The sequence below is a fragment of the Chelon labrosus genome (assembly GCF_963514085.1).
Source record: "Chelon labrosus genome assembly, chromosome: 21".
NCBI classification, from domain to species: domain Eukaryota; kingdom Metazoa; phylum Chordata; class Actinopteri; order Mugiliformes; family Mugilidae; genus Chelon; species Chelon labrosus.
The window spans coordinates 22,147,999-22,162,255 of NC_140354.1; the positions used below are offsets into that span (position 1 = coordinate 22,147,999).

Genomic DNA, 14,257 nt, shown 5'->3' on the forward strand with positions numbered 1-14,257 from the left:
ATGAGGGTGAAAGGGACCAAATTCGCAAAGTCTTTTTGTATTTAGACTCACTATATGGTGATAGGACCCCTACACCTGTGCTAAGGTCCCAATTCTTTAGCTGTGTCCAGAGGCCAGATGAGACGGTACCCTCATATGTCCTTAGGCTACGAGAGTTGCATTGCAGGCTGCGGCGACATGACCCAGACAGTGCCCCCTCCGACACTGCCTTGAGAGACCAGCTACTACTGGGGCTACGTGAGGGTCCCCTGGCCCAAACCTTGAAGGTTTACGTCCGCCGCAACCCAGATGAAACCTTTTCTGCTGTTCATCAGGAAGCACTGTTGCTGGATTTGGAGCGTGGAAGCCCAAGGCCTGAGGTAATATGTGCGTCTGTGAGTAACCCAGGTGTGTCTGCTCAGACTCAGGGTGCCAACTGGAAAGAGACCCTGAAGCGAGAGATAATGGAGGATGTAAGATTACAAATGTCCGGAATCACTCAGGAACTGTTAAGGGAGATCAGACTGCTCCTCCAACCAACCAGCATTGTGCCAGAGCCACCTATACAAACCGTGAGGGAGCAACAGCGGTCAACTGCCAACCCAAACAGTTGGATAAATGAGAGACTCCACCGATAGCTCTAGCGATTGCAGAGACTCAGGAGCTTCCCTTGCCTCTGATCTATGGGTTTCCCCCGAGGCCTGTAGGGATGCCTCCTGCGAGAGAAGAATCGGTACCACAACGGTCCACAGGGGCAAATTGGGATAACCCCCAGTGAGATGCAGGGATTGACAATGTTGCAGGGACTGCTAACATTAAGGTGTGGTGAAGTGTCACAGGGCAGGAAGACAGGTTTTAGAGTGATTGTATTTTTTTACTTGTTTTATATTTTATTGAGGTTTTACCTTTGCATGCTTTTATGTGTTGTGTTTTAATTGTTTTATTTGTGTTTAATGCATGCGCGTGATTTTAATGACTTCCTGAACACACCTTTGTGGAGTAGCTGCACCTGGGAGGTTCCGCCCTCTGTGCTTAATAGACGGCCACCTACCCAATCAGAGTAGCACGGAGGGTTTGCCCCGGATATAAAAGTGGCATCACGGGACTGGTGAGGGGAGCTGATACAGGAAAGGGACACCGTAGGGAGGTCGGGACGCCGGAGGACCAGAAGGAGGTCGGGACGCCAGAGGGGATATGCCAGAGGGAATACGCCAAGTGAGCTGGAGACGAGGCCAGGCAGCGGGTGCGCCGACCGAAGGAAAGAAGAAACCCCAGAGCGTTACAACACGAACTACTCGCAGCGGCAGAGCATAGTGCTCTGCCAGGCGGGTGAGTACCTCCCTTAGGGACATAGTAACGCTCTGACGTGTGGTTTTGCGGCGGCGCAACTGTGTTGTGTGGACACCCGTACTGGTCTCGTATTTTTACTTTTCAGGCGATTCCCGGGACGGCCGCTGCAATCGGTAACCGAGGCACCGGTAACCCCTGGCTCCAGCGGCAGACCTCCGCCACCCCCTCTGAACTGCCCTTGGACCCGGCTTGGCCACCCCAGCAGACACCCTTTAGGATTGGACTGTTTTTAACGATCGTAGTTTTTATCTTTGTTTTTTTCTAAAAATCTTTTAAGGTTTTAGCACCTTGTGGTTTTATTTTGTTAAGTCCATTCCAATAAATCATTGTTCAGTACACCGGCATCGAGTGGTTCTCCGCCTCCCTTTCCCCTGGTCGCTGTCAGCGTGCTCTCCCCCGATAATTCACCAATACCTGCGTTTTCCCCTTTAATAACAATAACTTTTTCATTTATCATTATTTCATGTTCCACTTCTCATCATTCCTTCCCCCCTCGGTTACAGATTTTTTTCTGTCACGAGGGGAAAGAGGGGGAGATGAGAAGTGGATATGATGAGATGAAGAGAAGGTTATTATTGTTATTGAAGGGAAAGGGGGGAAGCACAGGTACTGGTGATTTATCGGGGGAGAGCACGCTGACAGCGACCAGAGGAGAGAGAGGACGGCAAACCAACGAGAGCCGGTGTACTAAAAACAAAAGGTTTATTAAAAGAACTTAAAATAAATAAAAAACAATAAAAGAACAAAACGTTAAAACCTTAAAAAGGTTTTAAAACCAAAAGTTAAAAGAATACAAATAAACATTAAAAACTGTCCACTACTAAAACAAAATAAAAAGAGAGTCAATCATGGCCGCCAGACCGGGGACGAGGCGGCTCAGAGGGGAGATGACGGAGGCCTTCCACCGCTCCAGGTGCCGCAGGCGCCTCTTCTGGCCCTTAGCAGTGGGCTGCCCGGCTGACACCTGGAAGATAAGAAACAACATGGCCAGTACGGGTGTCCACACATCGCACGGGTACAGGTGCCGCCGCACAACCACACACGAGAGCGTTACTGACGGCCCATAGGGCGAAACTTACCCGCCAGGCAGGGCGCACTGCCCTGCCGCTGCGAGAACTTCATGTAGTAACGCTCCGCGGTCTCTTCATACGTGCGGCCGGCACACCCGCTGCTGGGACACCCGCTGCCTTCGCCTCGTTCTCGGCTCGATCACGGCCTCCTCTTCATTCTCCTCCCCTCACGCCGCCACGACGTCCCTCTGGCGTTCCTCTCCCATGGTGGTGACTCGTGTCCTCTCAGTTCCCAGTCCGTCAGTCAGTCCGTCCATCCATCCATCCATCCATCACGTTCTCCTTGTGTTCTTACATCTTATCGCCGGACCTCTGGCGTCTTTCTCCCATTGTGCCTTTTTTTCTTTTCCGGGTCGTACCTTTCTATATACCCCTGCGCCACTCTCCCCCGCTACCGATTGGTTCCGTGGTACGGGGAGAGGGCGGAGCCTCCCAGGTGCAAATGGTGGTGTGTTCACGGGCAGTAGTTAGTTAAAAACACACGCATGCATTAAAAACATAATAAATAAAATGGTTAAAAACAACACAAGTAAAAGCATGCAAAGGTTAAAATTCAATAAAACAAAATATTCAAATCATACTAAAACCCACACTTCTGCCCCGTGACATTAGTTTACACAACAGGTTGATTCTTTTCATCCTATGTTTGGATCAGTTTCAGAGTCAACATCTTGACCCCATCCATATTAAAAGATCATTTTGATGATACGGTAGGTTTTTGTACAGCTGCTCAACCAACTTCAGTCACTGTGAGTGTCGGGCACAATAATAAACAGCAGAATCTTCAGTCTTCAGACTGTTCATCTGCAGAAACAGCTGTTCTCTGTTGTTGTCTCTGGAGATGGTGAACCGGCCTTGAACTGACTGAGAGTAGTAGATGTAGCTGCTACTACGACCATCAGTAGCAATCCACTCCAGTCCTTTTCCAGGAGTCTGTCTGACCCAACCCCACCAGTTGCTGCTGAAGTCCAGTCCAGATGTTGTACAGGTCAGTCTGTGAGACTCTCCAGGTCTTTTAACCACTGGTTCAGACTCTGTTATGGTCCAACCTTCAGCTCCACTCCAAACAAACAGAGCAACCACCAAGAGTGTCAGCTTTCTGTCAGCCATGTTGACAGTGTGATTAGTAGGTTTTCAACTCCCCTTTAAATATGATGTCAACTGGAGCCCTGTGAGAATTTGGTTACAGTCAGCTCCTCCTACATCACTCCATCTATTAAAGTCACATTCAAGGGAATCAACTCACAATTTGATTTTTGGACAAATATTAAATGTCATTGTCCTCTCAGAGACACACAGACACACCAGTCCTATATTTGGTAAAATGAATAACTGATGTCATCAAGTCAATCCTCTCTGATCTGTGTATATCATCAACACTACAACCAGGAGGATTTGATTAATTACAAAATATCAGTCTTGGTTTAGATATCAGGTACACTAGTCATTATTCTGAGCATTGATTAACTTTTTTTTGTCATCTCACAAAGTCACACCAATGATTTAAAATTATTATTGATTGTGGACATCTCACATTTTTGTGTTTATAAAGGAGCAAAACTTTGCATAGAGCTCCCTCTACAGGTTTAAAAAGGAACATTCAGCAGTTCAAAGCTCTGTTCCACATCACTGTCTGGAAGCTTATTGTGGAGCAGATGAGGGTGTGACTGGGCTGTGACAAATAATGTTCCCTCTTGTGACACTGTGTCTCTGGAGCACCATAATAAACATATTGAATCTTGATCTGCAGATTCACCTGCTGTTGTCTGGAGATGGTGAACCAGCCTTTGATGACTGATGATCTATCACCACTATAATGGGCAGTAACAAAGCTCATCATCAGCTGATTGCTGTCTTCACTGTTTGTGTTGAACTTCATATTTTAGGTCTTCTACTGCCCCCTGGAGGTTCTAGTGGAAATAAATACTTGGATGTTTTTGTACAGCCTCTCTGTTCACTTTAACCACTGTGACTCTCTGGCACAGTAATACACAGCAGAGTCTTCAGGCTGCACATTCTGTCCATTTAGAGTCACTGTTTTGCTGGAAGAGTCTAAGTCGATGCTGAACTTGTTCTTTAGAGAATCTTTGTAGTATGAACTGCCAGTATTTTTCATTCCAATCCACTCCAGTCCTTTTCCCGCAGGTTGTCTGATCCAACCTGTCCAATAGCCAAGAGAATAAGAGACCTGACAGGTGATGGTCAGACGTTGACCTGGCTGCACAGTCACAGAGGCTGGCTGTGTCAACTGTTCACACTTCACACCTGTTAAAAGAAGAAAAGGTTTAGTTCCAATCTATCAAGTGTCTCTGCAGAAGAACAACTGTTGACTGAGACAAACCCAGAGAGACTCACAGGATCCAGCTGCCAACAGCAGCAGCAGAGCTACAGGAAACATGTTGAGTCTGATGTTCTGGTTCCTCCACAGTCTGATGTGAAGTTTTTATATCTGAGTAGAGACGACGTCACTGAGTTTGCATACAATCAAACAGATGAAGCATTAATATCAGCCTATCTAGACAGGTAATAGTGGACTCAGAGTGATGACTGAGTTCTGACTCCAATCTGCAGCTCCTCATGGATTTATGGAGTTTTATTGACTTTCAGCTCGTTGCTTTTATTTCCGTTTAAGGAATGTAACCCAATCAAACAGAATCATGTCTCTGATGAACGTTGATTAAAGTTGGTTTTTAGTCTTTACTGGAGGAGTGTCAACTTATTTACAGACAGTTTAACTGCTCCATGTTGTTTCTGTCCAGTTTGTAACTGAACTGAGAGACAAAACAAACACGAGTTGATCGATATAGAGATAAATGTTGATCACTGATGTAAGATTTAAACATTTAACAGAATGTTCAGTTAAAATTATGGTGGAAAATCATGACAAGGATTAATATCTTAATCTATATTTTATAACAGAAGCTCTTTTCACTCTCACATTATCTTGTATTTCAGTTTAATATCATTTACAGACATTATTGTCTCTTGATTTGTAGAAATGTTTTGTATTCATAGAAGTTTAACGTCAGTAATCAGCTGCTGTTTTTGACATGGTTGATTTTGAATTAAAACATAAATGTTACAGTATAAAAACAATGCAAATCCAAATAATAAAAAGGCAGAGAGCAAAAATAAATAAACAAATAAGATTCCTTCATACATGAGCTGTAACTTCCCATGAGAACAGTGCTGGAGGTTTTTGTACAGCTGCTCAACCAACTTCAGTCACTGTGAGTCTCTAGCACAATAATAAACAGCAGAATCTTCAGTCTTCAGACTGTTCATCTGCAGATACACCTGCTTTCTGCTGTTGTCTCTGGAGGTGGTGAACCGGCCTTGAACTGACTGAGAGTAGTATTTGCTGCTACTGTCACCACTGATGGTAGAAACAAACTCCAGTCCTTTTCCAGCAGCCTGTCTGATCCAAGCGTTCCAGTAATCACCACTGAACCCTGAATATGTACAGGTCAGTGTGTGGGATTCTCCAGGTCTTTTAACCACTGGTCCAGACTCAGTCAGTGTTTGACCCCCAGTACCTGCAGACACACAGCTCATTACCTACTGTCCTGCAGATACATTGTCTTTTTGATCAGCATGTCTGTAAAGAAAATGTTTGCTTCTTACCGTCCCAGTTAACTGACAGCAAAAGAAAAACAAGCACAAAGTCAGTAGTGATCATTGTGAAAGCCGTTTGTCTCTGTCCAGTCTACAGTGTGTATGTCAGTGATTTAGTCCCTGTCTTAAACTCTGCAACACATATGTAAAGATGGAGGAGGTCAGAGTTTGCATCGACTCCTCCTCCTCGAAGAGAAACACACCTCTTGCAAATTTCTACTTCTTTCTTCATCATTATCTTTTAGGATTAATGAACAAACATAGAGTGTCCAGATATATTCATCATTTAACAGAAGGTTTTTTCAAATCAGTAACAGGAGCATGATGAATTCTTACTGTTAAAACACATGTTGATGGAAGACCTTAACAAACAGGAACTAACAAACCACATCATCAGCTGTTGATTCACAGTGTTTAGTTTGATAGTGTGTGTGTTTGTTTAGAGGTGTTGTCATACTCTCTGTAGATAGTGTTATCCAAATTCATCAGATGTTTTAGAAAGCCTCTCTGCTTCCATTAAACAGTGTGTGTCTTTATACACAGCAGAGTCTTCAGGCTGCACATTCTGTCCATTTAGAGTCACTGTGTTGCTGGAAGAGTCTAAGTTGATACTGAACTTGTTCTTAAGTGAATCTTTGTAGAATGCTGAATTACGATGGCCCTGAAGTCAAAAAACAACAACATTACAGAAAACACAACACCATTTCAGATTATGGAAAGGGTAGGGACAACACTTCTTGTTTCTGATTTGACAGAGCCCGTGCTAAAATATAAGCTGATGTGATTGGTTGTTTGGTTGCTGCTCGTTGAGAAATTACGCTTTGTGAATAGTCAGCTACGTGGACATGTGGACACTGTGATGCACTTTGAAAGCAGACAACATGTACTGTCCACATTGTGGAAAGAAGTATCAGTCATTGCCAAATTTCTGCATGTCTTGTGGAAAGAAATTGGCATTATTTAAAGAGTCCTAAGTCCTTCACCCATGCTCTCAGTGTTCCAAGGAACATGTTAATGTCATGATGGGTTGAAAGCATAACAAAAATGACATATATGTCCTCTTTCAAAATATTCTTCTATTAATGCCATCTCATCCTTAATTTATAGAAATGTTTTGTATTCATAGAAGTTTAACATCAGTGATCAGCTGCTGTTTTTGACATGGTTAATTAAAACTTACTACTATTATGTACTTTCATCAAGGACATGTATGCATGAAATTAAATTATAAATATTGCAGTGTAATAAAATGTTTAAACTAATCATAAAGGAAGGGTTACTGAAAAACAAAAGTTTCCTTCATACATGAGCTGTAACTTCCCATGAGAAGAATACTGGAGGTTTTTGTACAGCTGCTCAACCAACTTCACTCACTGTGTCACTTCGAGCACAATAATAAACAGCAGAATCTTCAGTCTTCAGACTGTTCATCTGCAGAAACAGCTGTTCTCTGTTGTTGTCTCTGGAGATGGTGAACCGGCCTTGAACTGACTGAGAGTAGAATTTGCGATCACTGTCATCCTCAATAATTGAAATCCACTCAAGTCCTTTTCCAGGAGCCTGTCTGATCCAGCCCATCCATCTGCTGCTGAATGACAGTCCAGATGTTGTACAGGTCAGTCTGTGAGACTCTCCAGGTCTTTTAACCACTGGTTCAGACTCTGTTATGGTCCAACCTTCAGCTCCACTCCAAACAAACAGAGCAACCACCAAGAGTGTCAGCTTTCTGTCAGCCATGTTGACAGTGTGATTAGTAGGTTTTCAACTCCCCTTTAAATATGATGTCAACTGGAGCCCTGTGAGAATTTGGTTACAGTCAGCTCCTCCTACATCACTCCATCTATTAAAGTCACATTCAAGGGAATCAACTCACAATTTGACTTTTGGACAAATATTAAATGTCATTGTCCTCTCAGAGACACACAGACACACCAGGCCTATATTTGGTAAAATGAATAACTGATGTCATCAAGTCAATCCTCTCTGATCTGTGTATATCATCAACACTACAACCAGGAGGATTTTATTAATTACAAAATTTCAGTCTTGGTTTAGATATCAGGTACACTAGTCATTATTCTGAGCATGGACAAACTTCTTTTTTTTGTCATCTCACAAAGTCACACTAATGATTTAAAATTATTATTGATTGTGGACATCTCACATTTTTGTTTAAAAAGGAGCAAAACTTTGCATAGAGCTCCCTCTACAGGTTTAAAAAGGAACATTCAGCAGTTCAAAGCTCTGTTCCACATCACTGCCTGGAAGCTTATTGTGGAGCAGATGAGAGCATGCAATAATATAAAGCATCTGTCCTCAGCCCTACTCATAATACTCTGCTGAGAATCAGTGTGGAGTTTGATGGTTTAATGGGACAGCTACAGGAACCAGGAGGACAAAGACAAAACTCTTGGTGGGGAACAGAAGGCTGAGATAGTTGACTGGAAGGCAGATGGAGCAGATGAGTCAGAGACAGGTAGGGTCGGTACCAGGAAGTCTCACATGGCAAAGAACAAGCTGACAGAGGAGTGAGTGTGGAACTGAAGAATATATGCTGGCCTGATTAGAGAATGAGAAGCAGCTGTGTGCACAGGTGAGCTGAGTTGACTGATGAGGTGGGAGTGGCTGACAGGCTGAGTGATGCAGAGGGGGGGTCAATGGAAAAGTACGTGGAGGGAGATGGGTGACTGGGCTGTGACAAATAATGTTCCCTCTTGTGTCACTGTGTCTCTGGAGCACCATAATAAACATATTGAATCTTGATCTGCAGATTCACCTGCTGTTGTCTGGAGATGGTGAACCAGCCTTTGATGACTGATGATCTATCACCACTATAATGGGCAGTAACAAAGCTCATCATCAGCTGATTGCCGTCTTCACTGTTTGTGTTGCACTTCATATTTTAGGTCTTCTACTGCCCCCTGGAGGTTCTGGTGGAAATAAATACTTGGATGTTTTTGTACAGCCTCTCTGTTCACTTTAACCACTGTGAGTATCTGGCACAGTAATACACAGCAGAGTCTTCAGGCTGCACATTCTGTCCATTTAGAGTCACTGTGTTGCTGGAAGAGTCTAAGTCGATACTGAACTTGTTCTTTAGAGAATCTTTATAGTATGAAGCTCCAGTATATTTCCATCCAATCAACTCCAGTCCTTTTCCTGCAGGTTGTCTGATCCAAGCTGTAGCATAGGTGCTCATAGAATAAGAGACCTGACAGGTGATGGTCAGACGTTGACCTGGCTGCACAGTCACAGAGGCTGGCTGTGTCAACTGTTCACACTTCACACCTGTTAAAAGAAGAAAATGTTTTGTTCCAATCTATCAAGTGACTCTGCAGAAGAACAACTGTTGACTGAGACAAACCCAGAGAGACTCACAGGATCCAGCTGCCAACAGCAGCAGCAGAGCTACAGGAAACATGTTGAGTCTGATGTTCTGTGAACTCCACTGACAGTCTGATGTCAATGAAGGAGTTTTTATAGCTGAGTGACAAAGAAGCTCACTGAGTTTGCATAGAATTCAACACACAAAGGATGGATGATCTGAAATTGGATGCACAGGTTAAAACAGTGGTTAAGTCCAGTTTCTTCCAACTGAGACAACTGGACAAAGTAAAACCATTTCTTTCTCTCCGTCACCTCAAGATTTTAATCCTTGCTTTTATTACAACTCATTTAGACTACTGCAATGCACTTCATGTTGGGCTTAGCCAGACGTCACTGTCTCGACTATAGCTGATTCAAAACGCTGCTGCTCAAATTCTAACGGGTACCAAAAGGCACGATCACAATACTCCAATTTTAGCAGAAATTCACTGGCTCCCTGTCATTTTCTGGATTGATTTTAAAATTATTTTATTTGTATTTAAATGTATTCGTGGCATTGCTCCTCAGTATCTGTCTGAACTGCTCCAGCCGTACGCTCCCTCACGTTCTCTCAGGTCAGCAGATCAGTCATTGTTGGTTGTCCCAAAGACAAAGAGGATGAGAGGTGACTGTGTCTTTGCAGTTGCTGGCCCCAAACTGTGGAACAACTTGCCATTGCACATTAGACAGGCCGACTGTCTTCCTCATTTTAGATCCTCTCTTTTTTTTCTCTTTGGCTTTTAACTCAGCATGAGATGTTGGTTCGTATTGTTTACATGGTTTGATTGGTTTTATGATTTAAATCTTGTTCTTATATTCTCATGTCTGTGTACAGCACTTTGGCCAACCTTGTTGTTTTTAAAGTGCTTTATAAATAAAGATTGATTGATTGATTGATTGCTTGATTGGATGTTGGTCTGACTCCAGTCAGTCGTTCTCTCAGTGTTATTATATCTGCAGAGTTCAGACATGTCTGAATCACCTCTGTTTTCCATATGGTATTTTAATTCATTAAAGCTGGGACGTTCTGAAACCTCTCTGCATTTACACTAATGAAACAATAGTTAAAGTCTGACAATGATGAATAACAATAAAAATATAAAACTGGAAAATTTAAAAAGCTTCTTTTACTTTTATCTTCTGTAACCATTGAGAAAAAGATTACATCTCTGTATGTTGCATATGAAGTCAACTGACATTTGAACTGAATGAAACCATCTGACATTGATCCCAGTCAGTAAAGAAAGGTGAGAGTGAAGAGCCATTAAGAGGAGTCAGTGTGCTGTGATCATACTGTCAGAGTCTCTGCCTCAGTGAGACTCACAGGATCCAGCAGCAGAGCTACAGAGAACATGTTGGTGTTGAAGGAGATCTGATGGGAGCTCCTCTTCTTCTGCTGCAGCTGACAGCTTCATATCAAGTCTTTATAGGAGACTGTGAGGAAGGTCACTTTACAGAGAGGATAAAAACACATGAGAAATGAAGGATGGACTGTTTTATAACAAGTCAAACGAACACATTCACATTTACACTCACATCAACAGAATATTTAACCTTCACAGTCTGCTGCAACAAAAACCATCTGAATGAAGAAAGTTTTATGAGACTGTGTTTCACTGGATGTGTTGATGATGTAACATTAAAGTTTATTACATGAATGTGAAAAGAAGAAAGAAAATGTTTGATCTGGATGATGAGTTGAGTTTTTGTACAGCTGCTCAACCAACTTCAGTCACTGTGAGTAACTAGCACAATAATAAACAGCAGAATCTTCAGTCTTCAGACTGTTCATCTGCAGAAACACCTGCTTTCTGCTGTTGTCTCTGGAGATGGTGAACCGGCCTTGAACTGACTGAGAGTAGTATTTGCCGCTACTATCATAAAAGATGAAACTGATCCACTCCAGTCCTTTTCCAGGAGCCTGTCTGACCCAAACAGCATTAATATTACCACTGAACCCTGAATATGTACAGGTCAGTGTGTGGGATTCTCCAGGTCTTTTAACCACTGGTCCAGACTCAGTCAGTGTTTGACCCTCAGTACCTGCAGAAATGGAAACAGCTCATTAGTTCAGTCACATTGTCTTCACATCACTTTGTTTGTCCAACACATTTTCATGTCCTTACCAGCCAAGGTACAAAACATGATGAAGAAAATAACAGGTGTGATCATTGTAAAAGTCACTTGTCTTTGTCCAGTCTGCAGTGTGTATGTTAGACTGAGCTGACCTTTGCTCTTCAACACATATAAACACATCAAAGATATCAGTTTTGCATTGACTCCTCCTCCTCAAAGAGAAACACACCATATTTCACACATCTCTGAAAACTCAACTATGTAGATCATTATTCTACATTTGGATATTTACACCTTGAAGCTTCAACTGGACAAAGACAAAACTCCAAACAAATGATGATGATGCTTCCTATTGACTCCATACATAAACAACTTCATGGAGAAATAAGCTGCTAAATCAACTTCAATATTAATGATATATATTTCACAACTTCTCTTCAATATGTTACTGCAGTTTTTAACTTGATTCATATTGTTGTTCTCAGCAGCAACTGGACCAGTTTTAGATTTGGAATATTATGGAGAAATGTCCACTTACAGTTCATGTGTCATTCAACACTGCTGTAAAATATCATTATTATCCATTGGTTATCCAAAAAACAACTTGTTATTGGCAACTATATGAAACAGGAAGTCACAAACCACAACCACAGCTGCTCCTTTCCCAGTGTGCATCTGTATTTAATTCTCTATCCTCTCATTCATGATGTCTTGCTGCCACCTGTAGGTCATTGTCAAGTATTTTTTTATTTTTTATTTTTTATTTTTTTTTGCCTCTATTCGCACATTCCTAATCAACCAAAATCATGGTTTAAAATCCTTGTTATCCAGCTGATTTCATATTTTATATGGTTTGTACTTGTATAATGATGCACTGAGACATGATGATTGATGATTAAGTATCAAACATTGAGACAGAAAACCCAGCTCTCTCTGAGTCTTATTGCTGTTTGTCGTTTGTGGAGGTTTTTGTACAGCTGCTCAACCAACTTCGGTCACTGTGAGCATCGAGCACAATAATAAACAGCAGAATCTTCAGTCTTCAGACTGTTCATCTGCAGATACACCTGCTTTCTGCTGTTGTCTCTGGAGATGGTGAACCGGCCTTGAACTGACTGAGAGTAGAAGATGTAAGCACTGTCATATCTAATATATGCAATCCACTCCAGTCCTTTTCCAGGAGCCTGTCTGACCCAGACCATCCTGTAGTCACTGAATGTGAATCCAGAGCCTGTACAGGTCAGTGTGTGGGATTCTCCAGGTCTTTTAACCACTGGTTCAGATTGTGTCAGAGTCTGACCATCAACACCTGTCAAGAGAATAAAAAGCATCAAGTGAAATAAGCTGCTGACTCCAATCAAAGCTATGTAAAATGAAGATGAGTGAAAGTGTTGACCTGCCCAGCAGATAGTTAAAAGCAGCAGTCCTGTCCTACAGTCCATCATGTTAAACTGTGTGTCCACTGTTCTCTGTCATCCTCTCTGCAGTCAGATAAGTAGAGGTGGAAGACATCTTTGTTTTGCATTGACTCCTCCTCTCAGGAAGGATGCAGCTGGACTGGACTTGTTGGTTTTGTTAGTCTGATTTTAATATCCAGTTAAATTCACGACTGGCCTGAAACATTCATTCAACCTGTATCTGATCTTCAGAAGCTGATTTTGTGATCTGTGAGTTTATGAATTTGTTCATTCATGTGATTTACCATGATCTTGTATGGTGGATCTAGGGAGGGAGCCCACCTGTTCAGTGGTAGAGCTTGAAGTGTAATTAGTAGCAGCCTATAAAAGGGACCCCTCTCACAGAGACAAGGGGGACTGGTTGATTGGCAGAGCTGCTACCAGACCTCAGGCCACCAAAGCACATTAGTCAGGAATTATTTTGTTATGTCTTGTAAGTCCTTTTTTTGTTGTAATGATTTACACTGGTGAATAAACACTTGGTTGGTCTGAACCTCATCTGAGCCTCAAGCCTCCTGTTTCAATCCAACCACTGCCAGGCCATTCCAGCACTATATTAGCAGGTACAAAAAAAATATATATGTGATTATTTTGTACATTATATTATTATTATTATAATGAATTCTTTTTTATTCATTACAACATTTTGTACGAGGATTTCCCCCAAAACAAATGCTTTAAATTGTGTTTTGATATCACAACTAAAACATCTTTAGCAGACATATGTTGTTTGCTCATATCACATTAATGATTCATTATTTAAATAAAAAGACCAATGATAACTATGCTATTTATTCAATAATGATGGAAGATACATTTGGCTTCTTAAAGATGAACGTCTTCAGAAGATTCAGTTTTTAAAGTCACATCACACTGAGATCATTTGATCAAATCTAAAGACTGTTTCTGTCTGTACTGTAACAGTAAACAGCTGAAATCATTAGTGGTGTGAGGGCTCCTCCTCTGGTGGCTTCATGTTCCAAGTGTTCAGACACTGAGAGGTTTTTGTTCAGGTCTGTTGGTGGTTTGTGTTACTGTGACTCTCTGGCACAGTAATACACAGCAGAGTCTTCAGGCTGCACATTCTGTCCATTTAGAGTCACTGTGTTGCTGGAGGAGACTAAGTTGATACTGAACTTGCTCTTTAGTGAATCTTTGTAGAATGAATCTCCAGTATATTTCATTCCAATCCACTCCAGTCCTTTTCCTGCAGGTTGTCTGATCCAAGCTGTCCTATAGCTCCCAACAGAATAAGAGACCTGACAGGTGATGGTCAGACGTTGACCTGGCTGCACAGTCACAGAGGCTGGCTGTGTCAACTGTTCACACTTCACACCTGTTAAA

At 42.1% G+C, this 14,257-nt stretch overlaps 1 gene segment (V, D, J or C); it reads right to left on the reverse strand.

The window, feature by feature from the left end:
- Positions 1-2,149: 2,149 nt before the first annotated feature.
- Positions 2,150-14,257, reverse strand: part of LOC311506744 (immunoglobulin heavy constant mu-like) — a 50,192-nt gene continuing 38,084 nt past the window's right edge. Inside the window, exon 6 of the C gene segment in view lies at positions 2,150-2,293.